Source organism: Macaca nemestrina, chromosome 4 (genome assembly GCF_043159975.1).
Source record: "Macaca nemestrina isolate mMacNem1 chromosome 4, mMacNem.hap1, whole genome shotgun sequence".
Lineage (NCBI taxonomy): Eukaryota > Metazoa > Chordata > Mammalia > Primates > Cercopithecidae > Macaca > Macaca nemestrina.
Window position 1 is genome coordinate 83,126,895 of NC_092128.1, and position 13,591 is coordinate 83,140,485.

Here is a 13,591-nt window from a genome sequence, read left to right on the forward strand (position 1 = left end):
TGTTCCTCAACTTATGTGGTTTTATGCTTTGTCAAAGATCAGTTGGTTGTAAGTATTTGGCTTTACTTCTGGGTTCTGTATTCTGTTTCATTGGTCTATGCGCCTGCTTTTATATGAGTACCATGCTGTTTTGGTAGCAGCCTGCAGTATTAAGGTAGGAGGCAAGACTTGACCCTGGAGGCGGGGCTCAGATACCAGACCAAAATTGAGGACTAGATAAAACAAGGCTGGAGCAGAAGCAGTTTTTCATAGCACAGGCCCATCAGTGTGCCATGTCAGTTTACCATTGCCACAGCAACACCTGGAAGTTACTGCCCCTTTCCACAGCAACAACACAACAAACCAGAAGTTTCCGTCTTTTTCCTAGAAATTTCTGTATAAACCATCCTTTAATTTTCATACAAGTAAAACTGGGTATAAATATGAGTGCAGAGCTGCCTCTGAGCTGCTATTCTGAGCGTACTGTCAATGGGGTAGCCCTGCTCCCCAAGGAGCAGTACCTCTGCTGCTGCTGTACACTACCACGTCAGTAAAAGTTCAACACCATTGGCTTGCCCTTGAATTCTTCCCTTGGAGAAGCCAAGAACCCTTCCAGGCTAATCCCCAGTTCTAGGGTTTGCCTGTCCTGCATCAGTATAATTTGAAGTCCAGTACTGTGAAGCCTCAAGATTTGTCCTTTTTGCTTAGGATTGCTTTGGCTATTCGAGCTTTTTCTTGGTGCCATTTGAATTTTATGATTGTTTTCTCAAATTCTCTGAAAAATAATGTTAGTATTCTGATGGGAATTGCATTGAATCTGTAGATTGCTTTGGAAAGCATGGTCATTTTCACAATATTGAGTCATCCTATCCATGAACTTGGGGTTTGTTTCCCTTTGTTTGTGTCATCTATGATTTCTTTCAATAGTGTTTCACAGTTTCCCTTTGTAGAGACCTTTCACTTCCTTAGATACACAGATTCCTAGGTATTTTCTTTTCTTTTTGCAGCTGTTGTAAAAGGTTGAGTTCTTGATTTGATTCTCAGCTTGGGCATTGTTAGTATTCTTAATGGAATAATATTTTATTAATGTATACATATTACATTTTGTTTATTCATTCATCTGTTGATGGAAACTTGGAATGTTTCCATCTTTTGACTAATTTGAATAGTGCTATAATGTACACTGGCATACAAGAATGTATATCAATATATTCATCTACCTATCTATCTAATTTGGATTCAATGAGAAAATAAGGTATGTGTGGCATGAACAGCCCCTCTCCCTAATCTTATACTTCTTTTGCTAGAGGCAACTCATTTTTTATGATCCAAGCTCTCTTTTGAGCTTGACTGGTGATAATAATGTTATAGATCCCTCCTTGACCATGTCTTTGACTACCTCAGGGCACTTTGCTTTAGCTCACAGCTCACTTAGAAAGCTAAATTTGTGAGTTGCATTATCTAATAAATGTTGTAGTCAACACAGCTGTCCTACTCAGTTCCCTATCAGTCTTTTCCCCAAGCTCCCAAGTCTATTCCCATCACCAGAAGCAAAAAGCTAGTCTTCATCGAGGCATGTTCCACAAAACTGTTATACCAAAAGTTGGGTCTGATTTCTAATTGATTCAACAACATCTCAGTTGTTTAACAGTTTGCCAAATTGTTATTGTCAAAGCTGCTTGTTAGTAATTCAAGGAATTAAATTTTTGTGTAATCAGGTCACAAGTACCCATACTGTTACTTTTGATTTGTTTTCTTTACAGGTGCAGTCTACAAAAAAACCTTGGTGCCTGTTCTTTTTTTTTTCCTAAGCTTCCCACAAAATCACAAAGCATAAAGAAATTCTCATAATAAGTAGTCTACACAACCTAGAGAGTAAAGCAGGCAGGCAGAAGAAAAAAGGAGTTTACTAAAGGTGAAGTTCAAGGATAATGATGGAGTTTGAGAATTACAGTCATAAGATGTTAATGAGCATGTGTCCTCTCTAAAGGAAGAGAGAAACATTTTATGCTGTTAAAAATCAAATAAAATCTTGTTTATATCTGCCAGTGTCTACAGTAATAATGGCTATATATCATTCATTATATTATGTCAAAGTATCCATTTTAATTTAATTCAGTCAGTAAATATTTACTGAGAGTATGGCATCCTAGGATCTTATGAATTTGAGAAATTTATGGTCTATAAAACTACACCATAAGTTTCTTCCAGCTCCTTTTATACTTGAAAGTATAATGAGGTTCAGTAATAACATAGTATCAACATTAAGAGCAACAGCCATAGCAAAGACAAAACAATTCTCAGGAAGACTTTTCCTTAGACTATTTGGAAAAACAAATTAGAAAATTTTTTATTTTATTAAATCAGCATTAGGTTCTTGTTTCTAATATATGCCTCAACATTGCCAAACATTTTACTAAGAAATAAATACCTAATGCAGTGATATTACCTTTCATGGGTTTACATATATAATTTGAATAGTCATAATTTGATTTCATTATTTAATGGCATTACTGTGTTAGTATTGTTTATGTCATAAAATCAAAATGTTATTACTAAAACATACAAAAAATTCCAAGAATTTTAAATTATAATGAATAAGAAGAAAATAGGTTTGTGTTTGTGTGTGTACATGTGTATGTGTGCCACTGTCAGTTTACAGCTGTAAATGCTTTTTAAAAAGACAAAGCATGTAACTTATAGACCTGACATCTGATTCTCATGTGACTCACTCTGATTTATTGTGTGCCATATGGCTTATTTCACCATATTTTTAATTATGGCATGCTATGAAACACCTTTATTAATTATATTACTCACAGAAAAACAGTCCCTCACTGATGTGAAAATATTTTGTTTTGTCTACAGACCCCACAAAAAGACTAACATTTCAATGAATAATTTTAATCTCTTCCCATCCTTTAGGTAGAAATAATAAACTTAGTCTATCCTTGGACTTCTAAATTTTTTCCTCTTTTTAGTTAATAACTATATGTTTAGAGAACAAGGAGGGAAACATTTTAAAATAACAACTTATTAAATTTTAATATATCAAGAATAATATGATTTATTTTTGTCTGTCTTTATATTTGGTTTTGATAATAATGTCAATACAAGCTTTGAAATAAGTGTTTTGGGAAGTCTAATATAAAATTCTAAAAAACTGGAAAATATGACCAGTAGTCACAGCAGCCAGATACTACTCTTAACATTTTCTGTTTTTATTTACCCTCTTTTTAATATTTTTGTTTGTTACATCATATTTGATCCCTCAGCATAAAAAAAAAATTTGTGAACAGTAATGTTTTGGGTTTGGGGGTTCTTTGCTTGTTTGTTTGTTTGAACGTGGTAGATTCAGAGTAAGCAGACTTCTTAGTGGGTGGCTGGCTCATCCCAGAGCAAGCATCCCAAGAGAACGATGTGGAAGCCGAATGGCCTTTTTCTGAAATCACACAGTATTTCTTTCACCGTGTTCTACTGATGGAACTGGTCATAAACTTGCTCAGATTCAAGGGCAGGTACAAAGACTTCCTCCTCTCAATAGAAAGAGAGTCGAAGAACGTTGGTCTATGTTTTAGAACCACTATAATATGGTCAGACAAACTAAAACCCAAAGTCATAAATGACACTAATTTAATAGAAAAAATCTATAAACATTTCCACAGTGAAAATGTCTGTGCTGTTTCTTACCCTGTTCCTCTAAAAGAGTTCATATGATATCTTTCTTACATTTAAGTATGTGGGAATATTCATAAACTTCTCAAATAAAATTAAGTTCCACAATAGGAAATAGATTTTACAGGTATTTTAGGAGTAAAATAGGAAAGAGATTTTAGAGGTATTTTAGGGGTAAAAATTTGGAATCCCGTCCTTCATAATTACTATGAATAATAGCTAAAATTACTGATAACTTGCTTTGTGTCATGCAATGTGCAAATATATTAGTATTATCTCATGTAATTTTCATAAGATATTTTAAAACACTTATACTGAAAGCTATATTGTGAAATACTCTGCAGTAAAGTGAATTGGAACTAATATATATTAATTTGTAGAAAAGTCCGTCATATACCAAGTGAAAAAGGAAGTCTCACAGTGCATTATATAAATATTTATTTGTTTGCAATTGTAAATTAAAATATTCATGTCTGTCTTTCTAAATGATGGTATTAGCTTAGAAAAATGTCTATAGGAATACTTATCAAATTGCTATAGTTGGTATCTTAAGGAGTTGGAAATGGAGTAGGAAAGGGCATTTTAATGTTTGCATAGACTTCAAATTGTTAGAATGCATATATGTGTCTATATATTGCTTCTGCAGTAATAAAACAAATTAATATAAAATTTTTTTGAAGGAAAAGAATTGAGCCAAAAGAAAACTGAGAGTAGGAAGCATAAAACAAAGCCAGGAGCCTAATCAGGAAGATGGGCAAGATTTCCAAACCAATGTAATAAGTGCTGTAGGAACCCAAAGTGTCCGTCAACAGATGACTGGATAAAGAAAATGTGGTAAACATATAAATGGAATGCTATTCAGCCACACAAAAGAATGCAATCATGTCTTCTGCAGCAACATGGATGCAACTGGAAGCCATTATCTTAAATGAAACAACTCAGAAACAGAAAAACAAATTCCACATGTTCTCACTTATGAATGGGGGCTAGAGTGTACACATGGGCATAGAGTGTGGAATAATAGTTGCTGGAGGCTCAGAAAGTTGGGTTGGTCAGGAGGATGAGGGGTGAGAAATTACTTAATGGGTACAATGTTCACTATTTGGGTGATGGTTACCTAAAAGCCCAGACTTCACTAACATATAATACATCCATATTACAAAAGTGCACTTGTATCCCTTAAATTTATACAAAATAATAAAATGTTTTATTTGTTATTTTTAAGGTTAAGAAGAGCTATTTCATGTTTGTAATTTAATGGTTATGGTTTGGTACTTAGTTTGAAGACTGTTAGAGCTTGATTATAATCTGTTAAAAATGGCTTAAAATATTACTACAAGCAGAAAACCCTACTCAGCCATTGGCAAGTGTATTTGGTAGCAAAATTTTTGACTATTTTCAAAGAAGAAATTATTTATCAGAATCATTTTGGGCTTAAAAGTTTTGACTTAGATTTTTGTCTAGACACATTTAAGGATAGTGCATGCTAATTAAGCTAACAGAAATAAATTTTAGTATAGTGTATATTGTTTACTACATATGCATCCAAAATGTCAATAGATTTGACTTTGAAACATCTGTTGATAATGTAAAAAACAGTTCATAAGAAACAATTATTCAAATTCTAAGATACACATTCAGTTAAATAACATCTTTGTTATATGTATTAAATGCACTGTATGTCATTCTCTCTCTTTTGTTTTTAACGATAGCCACTAAGGGTCATATGACAAATAGATAAGGTCACTTCAACTTTTTTTATTTTGGTATTTGAAAAAACTGCCTTTTGGCGAAAATACTAGCAGATCTAGTGCCCTGAAATACACGCAGTACTTTGTGTTTATTCTGGGAAGGACCCCTGTGGAAGGGACCGTTGGTAGGAGTTACTACTTCCTCATTGCTTCTGGGGAATCATACTGCAGTGAAATGTTCCAAAGCAGATGTTTCAGACCAAGAGACAAATGTTAAATCAAATGCAAGAACAGCCCATATGCTAACAATAATCCTTTTCCCCCAGGAGATATCCTTAGAGATGCATTTCTCATAATCTATCAGGAGCCATCTTTCCTCCAGCCTAGACTGGAGGAAAAATAGTTCAGCAGGGGCAGAACTGGACTTGAAACAGCAGACAATGCAGGCTGGACTGGGCATGCTACATTAATCATTGTGCGTGTGTGTGTATGTATTTGAGTACACATAAGCCAGGCTTAGTCAAATGTATACCATATACTTTGACAGTCTTTTCGGGGCCACAGAGCAGATTCTTCCCTGTGGTGGTGGTAGAGGTACCCACCTGAAGAAAAAGCATGTGTTTTTACTGTTAAGAAACCCAGTAAGGGCCAGGTGTGGTGGCTCATGCTTGTAATACCACCACTTTGGGAGGCCAAGGCAGGCGGATCACTTGAGTTTGAGACCAGCCTGTTCAACATGGCGAAACCTCGTCTCTACCAAAAATATGAAAATTAGCTGGGCGTGGTGGGGCACTCCTGTAATCCCAGCTACTTGGGAGGCTGAGACAGGAGAATCGCTTGACCCCAGGAGACAGAGGTTGCAGTGAACTGAGATGGCACCACTGCACTCCAGCCTGGGCGACAAAGTGAGACTCCATCTCAAAAAAAAAAGAGAGAGAAAGAAACCCATTAAGAATGTAAGTGTGAGATGGGAAATGAGCAAGGTTTTGGCCTTGAGAGATAAGCGCTTGCTTTATCCTTGGGGAATAGGAGGGAATCAGGCCTAGACTCTGAGGTGAGAAAATGCCTGGAGCATTCAGTGGTGGGTGAACTGCCTTCTGTCTCAGAGAATGGCGAATAGCTAGGTAGACAACCTGCTTCTGAAAACTGAGGCAGGTGGAATTCGCCCTCTAAGTTGTGTTTCTGTTTTAATCTAACACTCCAACAAATTCTAGATGTTAAAAGTCACAGCCCCTTCTCAGCTGTGCTGTGAAAAATATGAGAACTCAGAGTCCTCCCTATACCGGGGTCTATGAGGCCATCAGCAGTGGTGTCTCTAGAAGAATAGCTGTGGGCATTGCTCTGGATTAAACATGAGGCAATAACCTGGAACATTGAAAAAGCTAGGAGAATGCTGAGGGCTGATTTCCAGTGGGGTTTAGAGCTGCAGTAATTATAATAGAAATAAGCATTACCTTACCTTGTATCAGAGACCACAGTGGCCATATAGAAATAAGGGTCCAAGTATTCCAATAATGCACTTTCATACCATTTGTTAAAAATTCTCACCAAAGAGAAGCTACAAAAGGGCCTGCTTTGCTGGTGCGCAATGGCACGTTTCCGTTCCTTACTGTCTCTCGCGGTGTCCGTTAGCCCCTCGCCTTCCTCACGTTCAGGCTGAGCACAGCGTGGGCCGCAGCCGGAGGCGGCATAGCGGAGGGGGAGCGGGCGGCGACGAGGCTGCCCCTGCGAGGAATGCGGCAGCCTGGGGTTCTCCGCACGTGGCTGGTGCCCAGGCAGTTCTGCGGTTGCTTTGAGACGGGACTATGACTGCCCCCATCCCCATTACGTCCTTTCGGTTTTTTACCTCCACCGCGTTCTAGTCTCACCGAAGGCTTGTGGCCGTCTATCAGCCACAATCCCTGAAAACGGTGATAATGAAAAGATGGCTGCCCTGGAGGCCAAAATCTGTCAACAAATTGAGTATTATTTTGGAGACTTCGGGTTGCCACGGGACAAGTTTTTAAAGGAAAAGATATAACTGGATGAAGTCTGGGTACCTTTGGAGATAATGATAAAATTCAATAGGTTGAATCGTCTAACAACAGACTTTAACGTAATTGTGGAAGCGTTGAGCAAATCCAAGGCAGAACTCGTGGAAATCAGTGAAGATAAAGCTAAAATCAGAAGGTCTCCAAGCAAACCCCTACGTGAAGGGGCTGATGAGTATTAAAATGATGTAAAAAACAGATCTGTTTATATTAAAGGCTTCCCAACTGATGCAAATCTTGATGACATGAAAGAATGGTTAGAAGATAAAGGTCAAGTACTAAATATTCAGATGAGAAGAACAGTGCATAAAGCATTTAAGGATCAATTTTTGTTGTGTTTGATAGCATTGAATCTGCTAAGAAGTTTGTAGAGACCCCTGGCCAGAAGTACAAAGACACAGACCTGATAATACTTTCCAAGGACGATCACTTTGCCAAAAAAAAAAAAAAAAAAAAAAAGAAGAAGAAAGAAAACAAAATAAAGTGGAAGCTAAATTAAGAGCTAAACAAGAGCAAGAAGCAAAACAAAAGTTAGAAGATGCTGAAATGAAATCTCCAAAAGATTGGATGCTTGCTGAAATTTTCGGGTGATTTAGATGATCAGACCTGTAGAGAAGATTTACACATCCTTTTCTCAAATCATGGTGAAATAAAATGGATAGACTTCATTAGAGGAGCAAAAAAGGGGATAATTCTATTCAAGGAAAAAGCCAAGGAAACATTGGGTAAAGCCAAAGATGCAAATAATGGTAACCTACAATTAAGGAACAGAGAAGTGACTTGGGAAGTACTAGAAGGAGAGGTGGCAAAAGAAGCACTGAAAAAAATAATAGAAGACCAACAGGAATCCCTAAACAAATGGAAGTCAAAAGGTTGCAGATTTAAAGGAAAAGGAAAGGGTAATAAAGCTGCCCAGGTTGGGTCTGGTAAAGAAAAACTACAGTTTCAGAGCAAGAAAACAAAGTTTGCTAGTGATGATGCACATGATGAAAATGGTGCAGCTGGACCTATGAAAAGAGCAAGAGAAGAAACAGACAAAGAAGAACCTGCATCCAAACAACCGAAAACAGAAAATGGTGCTGGAGACCAGTAATTTAGTAAACCAAATTTTTATTCATTTTAAATAGGTTTAAAATTACTTTTGTTTGTGGGGGCTTTTAATAGGAAAACCGAATTAGGTCCACTTCAATGTCCACCTGTGAGAAAGGAAAAGTTTTTTGTTGTTTAACTTGTCTTTTTTTGTTATGTAAAAGAGAATTTTTTTGAATGTATAGTTCTGTTTGTGTTATTTCACACGATTCAAATATCAGAAGGAAGATTCCTCCACTAAATTGCCTTTGTAATATGAGAATGTATTAGTACAAACTAATAAAATATATACTACATGAAAAGAAAAAAGCAATTCTCACCAAAAATAGAAACCTATCCAGGGAAGTTATATGAATTAGTGTCCTCATTTTACAGATGAACAAATGACTTGGAAAATGGAAATTACTTGTCAAATATATACCACAAGCAAACAACATAAAGAGCTTAAAACCACTAAATTGCCGGCCATAATGTCCATGTCCATGCTACAATAAAACAGCTACCTTTGTATTTTCCGTATTTCTCTGTACTCTTCCTTGCAGTCTTATTAAAACATTCCATGTTTTATTAATTGTCTTCACTCCTTTATTTCCACACTGTTATCTTGCATATCCAGGATGTCAGCTCCCCTGCTGTCCTGCATCCAGGCACTTACTGGAACCAGGCCTCAGTTCTTGTTCTAACCTCTCTCCCAAAAGGAATCCAGAGGAATCAGGTTTGCACATCAAGCCAAAGACTTTTCTTAACATTCTCACACAGGAGCAAAAAGAGGGGGCCTATACTGTATATTTCATAAGAAGAAACTAATAAATTCTTTTTTTTTTTTTTTTGAGATAGTCTCACTTGGTCATCCAGGCTCGAGCACAGTAGCCTGATTACAGCCCACTGCAGCCTCAACCTCTGGGCTCAAGGGACCTTTCTGCTTCAGCCTCTCGTGTAGCTGGGACTACAGGCACCACCATGCCCAGCTAATGTTTGTATTTTTGGTAGAGACGGGATCTTACCACATTGCCCAGACTGCTCTGGAATTCTTGAACTCAAGTGATCCACAACTTCAGCCTCCCAAAGTGCTGAGATTACAAGTGTGAGCCACTGCACCCAGCTCCAGAAATTCTTATTAGTTATTTTGGTTCCTCCCTCCATCTTCCAACTCCTTCCATTTTCTCTCAAAGTTTCAGCGCTGTTCCTTCTTCCTCTTTCCAGAGTTCCCTTTTGGAACGCACTTTTCTCTTTCTAAAAGCTCTCTTCCTAAAAGCTTAAAAGTGAGGCAAGGTAGACCTGTGCAGACTCCGTTTGAACTCCAGCACCGCCTTACTAAATCATCTCCACAAGAACAGAGAAACTCTCTTAAAGGAGTCTCTCACCAACAGTTTTGAGAGTGAAATTTTCTTCCTAGACGTGAATGAGAATTATCTCCCTGTGAAAAAATACCAGTGTGCCTGTAAAGAGAGAAAACAAGAAAAAGAGATGGAGTCAGGAGTTGTGTCTGGAAGGTTGGTTGTGTTTTGTGGACATCTGGAGCAAGGTGAGGTTGGCAGCCCTCTCCAGAGACAAGCCTTTATCCCCAGTCATCCCTCACTGGTTTCTACAGAGGCCCGTGTGGACAAGGAGGGGCCAGAGAAGGAAGTGAGGAAGGGCGGATTCCAGAGATAATCAATCAAATGTCTCTCCACAGATTACTCTGACAGGATAGGAGATGCAAGATATTAATAGCTTGCAATAAATAGGTTGTGCTTCCCTCAGAAAAGGATGTTCTATAAGCTTGAATATTTAGCATCTATCATATGATTTTTGTTCACTTTCCTCTTATTTTTTCAAGCATTTAAAAACTAAAATTGTAATTAATTATGTGGGTAATTCTAGGGCCTCTCCTGTAGTAAAAAGGCAATAATATAAACTTAAAATCTATTTGAACTGTGCTAATGGGAACCACTCTCACCTTGTCCATGTTTGAGCCAAGTTCTTTAAAATAATAACTTTAATTTTTTTAACTAAAAGCAATATTTTTCAACGTAGAAAAATTATGTCAAAAGAATATATATTTTTAAAACTACTAATAATCTTACAATAAAGATGATTGATTGAAACAATTTTGATGCACTTCTGTAGGGGAGATGTAGATATTTAAATAAAGAGAAAGAAACCTATTCCCCTGCAGGCTGACCTTGGTGACCCTGTCAAGAATCAAGTTAGAAAGCCATAAGAAAGGCCGGGCGCAGTGGCTCAGGCCTGTAATCCCAGCACTTTGGGAGGCCGAGTCGGGCGGATCACGAGGTCAGGAGATCGAGACCATCCTGGCTAACAGGGTGAAACCCCGTCTCTACTAAAAAAAAATAGAAAAAACTAGCCGGGCGAGGTGGCGGGAGCCTGTAGTCCCAGCTACTCCGGAGGCTGAGCCAGGAGAATGGGGTGAACCCGGGAGGCGGAGCTTGCAGTGAGCTGAGATCACGCCACTGCACTCCAGCCTGGGCGACAGAGTGAGACTCCGTCTCAAAAAAAAAAAAAAAAAAGAAAGAAAGCCATAAGAAAAAAGGTCATTGGACAGTTTCTTCTTCCTTCCTCTCTGAACTTTCACTGGCTGGCATTCTTTTTTGCAAAGTTCTCAAGTAAGGGGCAAAGCCGTGATTTATGAGGTCCGAAGCTTAGATTATCTGGACTCTCTTCATAAAAAAGAATGCAAACTTATTCATACAGAATCAGATACAATAGTGAATATTATTTAGAAAGAGAAAAATCCCAACCTATTGCATAATTTTAAAAGCTGACAAATATCTACAGTACAAAATACAAGCAAAATGTATATTTTTATTAATACACACTTCTATAATACTTTTTCCTGTTTTTTTGGCTGTATACTTTTTGAGTATCTCCTCACATGACAAAAGTGTTATAACATTTTCTATAAAGAGAATAAGAAGATAAAATTCAGGCTTCTGGCATAGTTGATAGAAAATTTTTATTAACAATAATTTAGAAAAATTTATTTAAGTTTCATAGCTCATCACTAGTACTATTGTGTAAATTTTTAAGGTTACTGTTTTCGTCTTTTATAAGCTGTAGGATATGGACAAATTTCCAAAGACTAGCTTTTGAGTATGTGTATTTCAAGACCAAGGTTTTCATCATCACACATATGTTTCCACTGTCTGATACTGTTGGGCATGTTTATACAGTGACATGCCTCTGAGTCGGATGTTGACATCCTTGTGACCTGACAACACCTAAACTGGAAAGGAGGATAATAGAAAGTCATTCCTACACAGTGAAAGCTAGTAATGACATAGGAATATCCATGGAAGAGACTGTGAACCACATAAATATATCATAGTACACTCAATCTCAATGCATGCTCAGCTTCCTTTTAGCCAGATCTCAAAAATGACTGCAATCACTCCGATTACTATAGTGTACTTCCCATGAGAAAAGTATAAAGAAACTAAAGTGAGGAGAGAACTGTCTTAACTGATTTCATAGAAAACACTGTATTTTGGGGAATGTTACAAAAGCAAATACAGACATTCCTAAGTCCCCTTGCAAGGACTTGGAAGTAAGGGGTCAGTAGGAGGTTGTAAGAGGCCTCAAAGCTTGTGCTTCATTGGTTTCCTGGTAAATCCATCTCTGCCTAGAGAGGTATGTTTTGTTTTACTAGACACTTATCCCCTGAATTCCTCTCTCACCCACAATTGATAGCTCTTCGTGGACATCAACAGAGCTGTGTGGCACAAAGCGTCCATGTAGTTTCATGATTAACCCAACTGAGCAGGTCTTTTCATGCCAAAGACTATTTCAGTTATTTTAGTGAATTGCACTAATAAATTCAATCATGGTTTTAAATGTTGATCATTTGTTTACATCATAAAAGCAAACAATAATAATAGTTAACTCACATATGATGTTCCCTTATGTTTATATGATGTTTTTAGCTTTTCAATGTGCTTTTCTATAGAGCACTATGGCTATTAACTAGATTCACTGTCACCAGTAAAAATCCAGACAATACATGGAAATATGGATTAGTAAAAAGACCCATCGTCTCACTTATTTACATAGAACAAAACCTGCATTTACCTACAGTATGATGGTTTAATGTGTAAGCACACACAGCAGGAACTACAACGCCTCCCCATGTAAATACGGGCCATTCTGTATACACAAACTACTTCTATGACAACATGAAGATTCAATAAATAGAATTGAAAACCATAGTGCACTATTTTATCTTTATAAATATGTCATTTAAGCACTTTCAAGCATTCTAAAGAGCATTGTTATTAGAAAGTTTTATTTCCAATAAAATGTATACAAAAAATGAAAATAAGAATATAAATAGAAACGCACAAAATAGGCATGGCATCCTGCTTTTTGTTTAAGTGATAATTCATCCCAATAGATCAATAGCCTGTTACTCTGTTACTCAAACCAGAAAAAAAAAAAAAGTCCGAATACCACCTTAACTAAGGGAACATTACATTATCTGTGACAAAGTGCTTCTTGAACCTGAATCCATGTTCTAAACCCGCATTATATGACACCAAAAAGCTGTTTTTTCTAAGCAAATGGTGGTGTGATTGACTCTGGGAAAAATTGACTTGAAAAGGTATTCCATAAAAACCAGTTTGATTCCTTTTTAAAGCAAAGACTTTCTTTGACTTCACCAAAGAAAATGTTATGATCATCTCTCATTCAACTAACACTAAATTAAAGTCTTACAAATTTATTTAAAATTAAAATTAACCTTGAAAATAAGTAAAAGTAGTTCTGACCAAAAGAGTTTTTATTTATCATTGATAATTTTTGAATAGGTAAAACTCATAGATTAAAATAGAGTAAATAACCAAAGATCTTTTTATTACCGTGCCTCCAATATGTTAAAATTCCAGCTGTTTTAAAATTTAACTATTATGATCTCCTAATGTGTATATCATTTTTTTTCTTAGGACAAAGATATTAATCTTGGTTCTGTAATTTATGAATCAACCTCAGATTCTATGAAGTCTCTGAAATTATAGCCATTCTTTTCTTTGAAGAAAAATACTTTTAAAGGAAGGTAGTTCATAGTGTTCATCAGAATCTCAAATGGACTGTGACCCACAAGGCCTCAGTACCTAACTGGCATCATTGTCAGCT

The 13,591-nt window shown here is 36.8% G+C and overlaps 1 protein-coding gene and 1 pseudogene across 5 annotated transcripts in view; one reads left to right on the plus strand and one right to left on the minus strand.

The window, feature by feature from the left end:
- LOC105475602 (von Willebrand factor D and EGF domains) overlaps positions 1–7,095 on the minus strand; it is a 153,218-nt gene extending 146,123 nt beyond the window's left edge. For all 5 annotated transcript variants that reach the window (XM_071094892.1, XM_071094890.1, XM_071094891.1 and 2 more), the window contains exon 1: positions 6,805–7,095. The gene's annotated coding sequence lies outside the window, so the exon portion shown is untranslated. The remainder of the gene's footprint in view (positions 1–6,804) is intronic.
- LOC105475914 (lupus La protein pseudogene) lies at positions 6,934–9,023 on the plus strand (annotated as a pseudogene).
- The last annotated feature ends 4,568 nt before the right edge of the window (positions 9,024–13,591 follow it).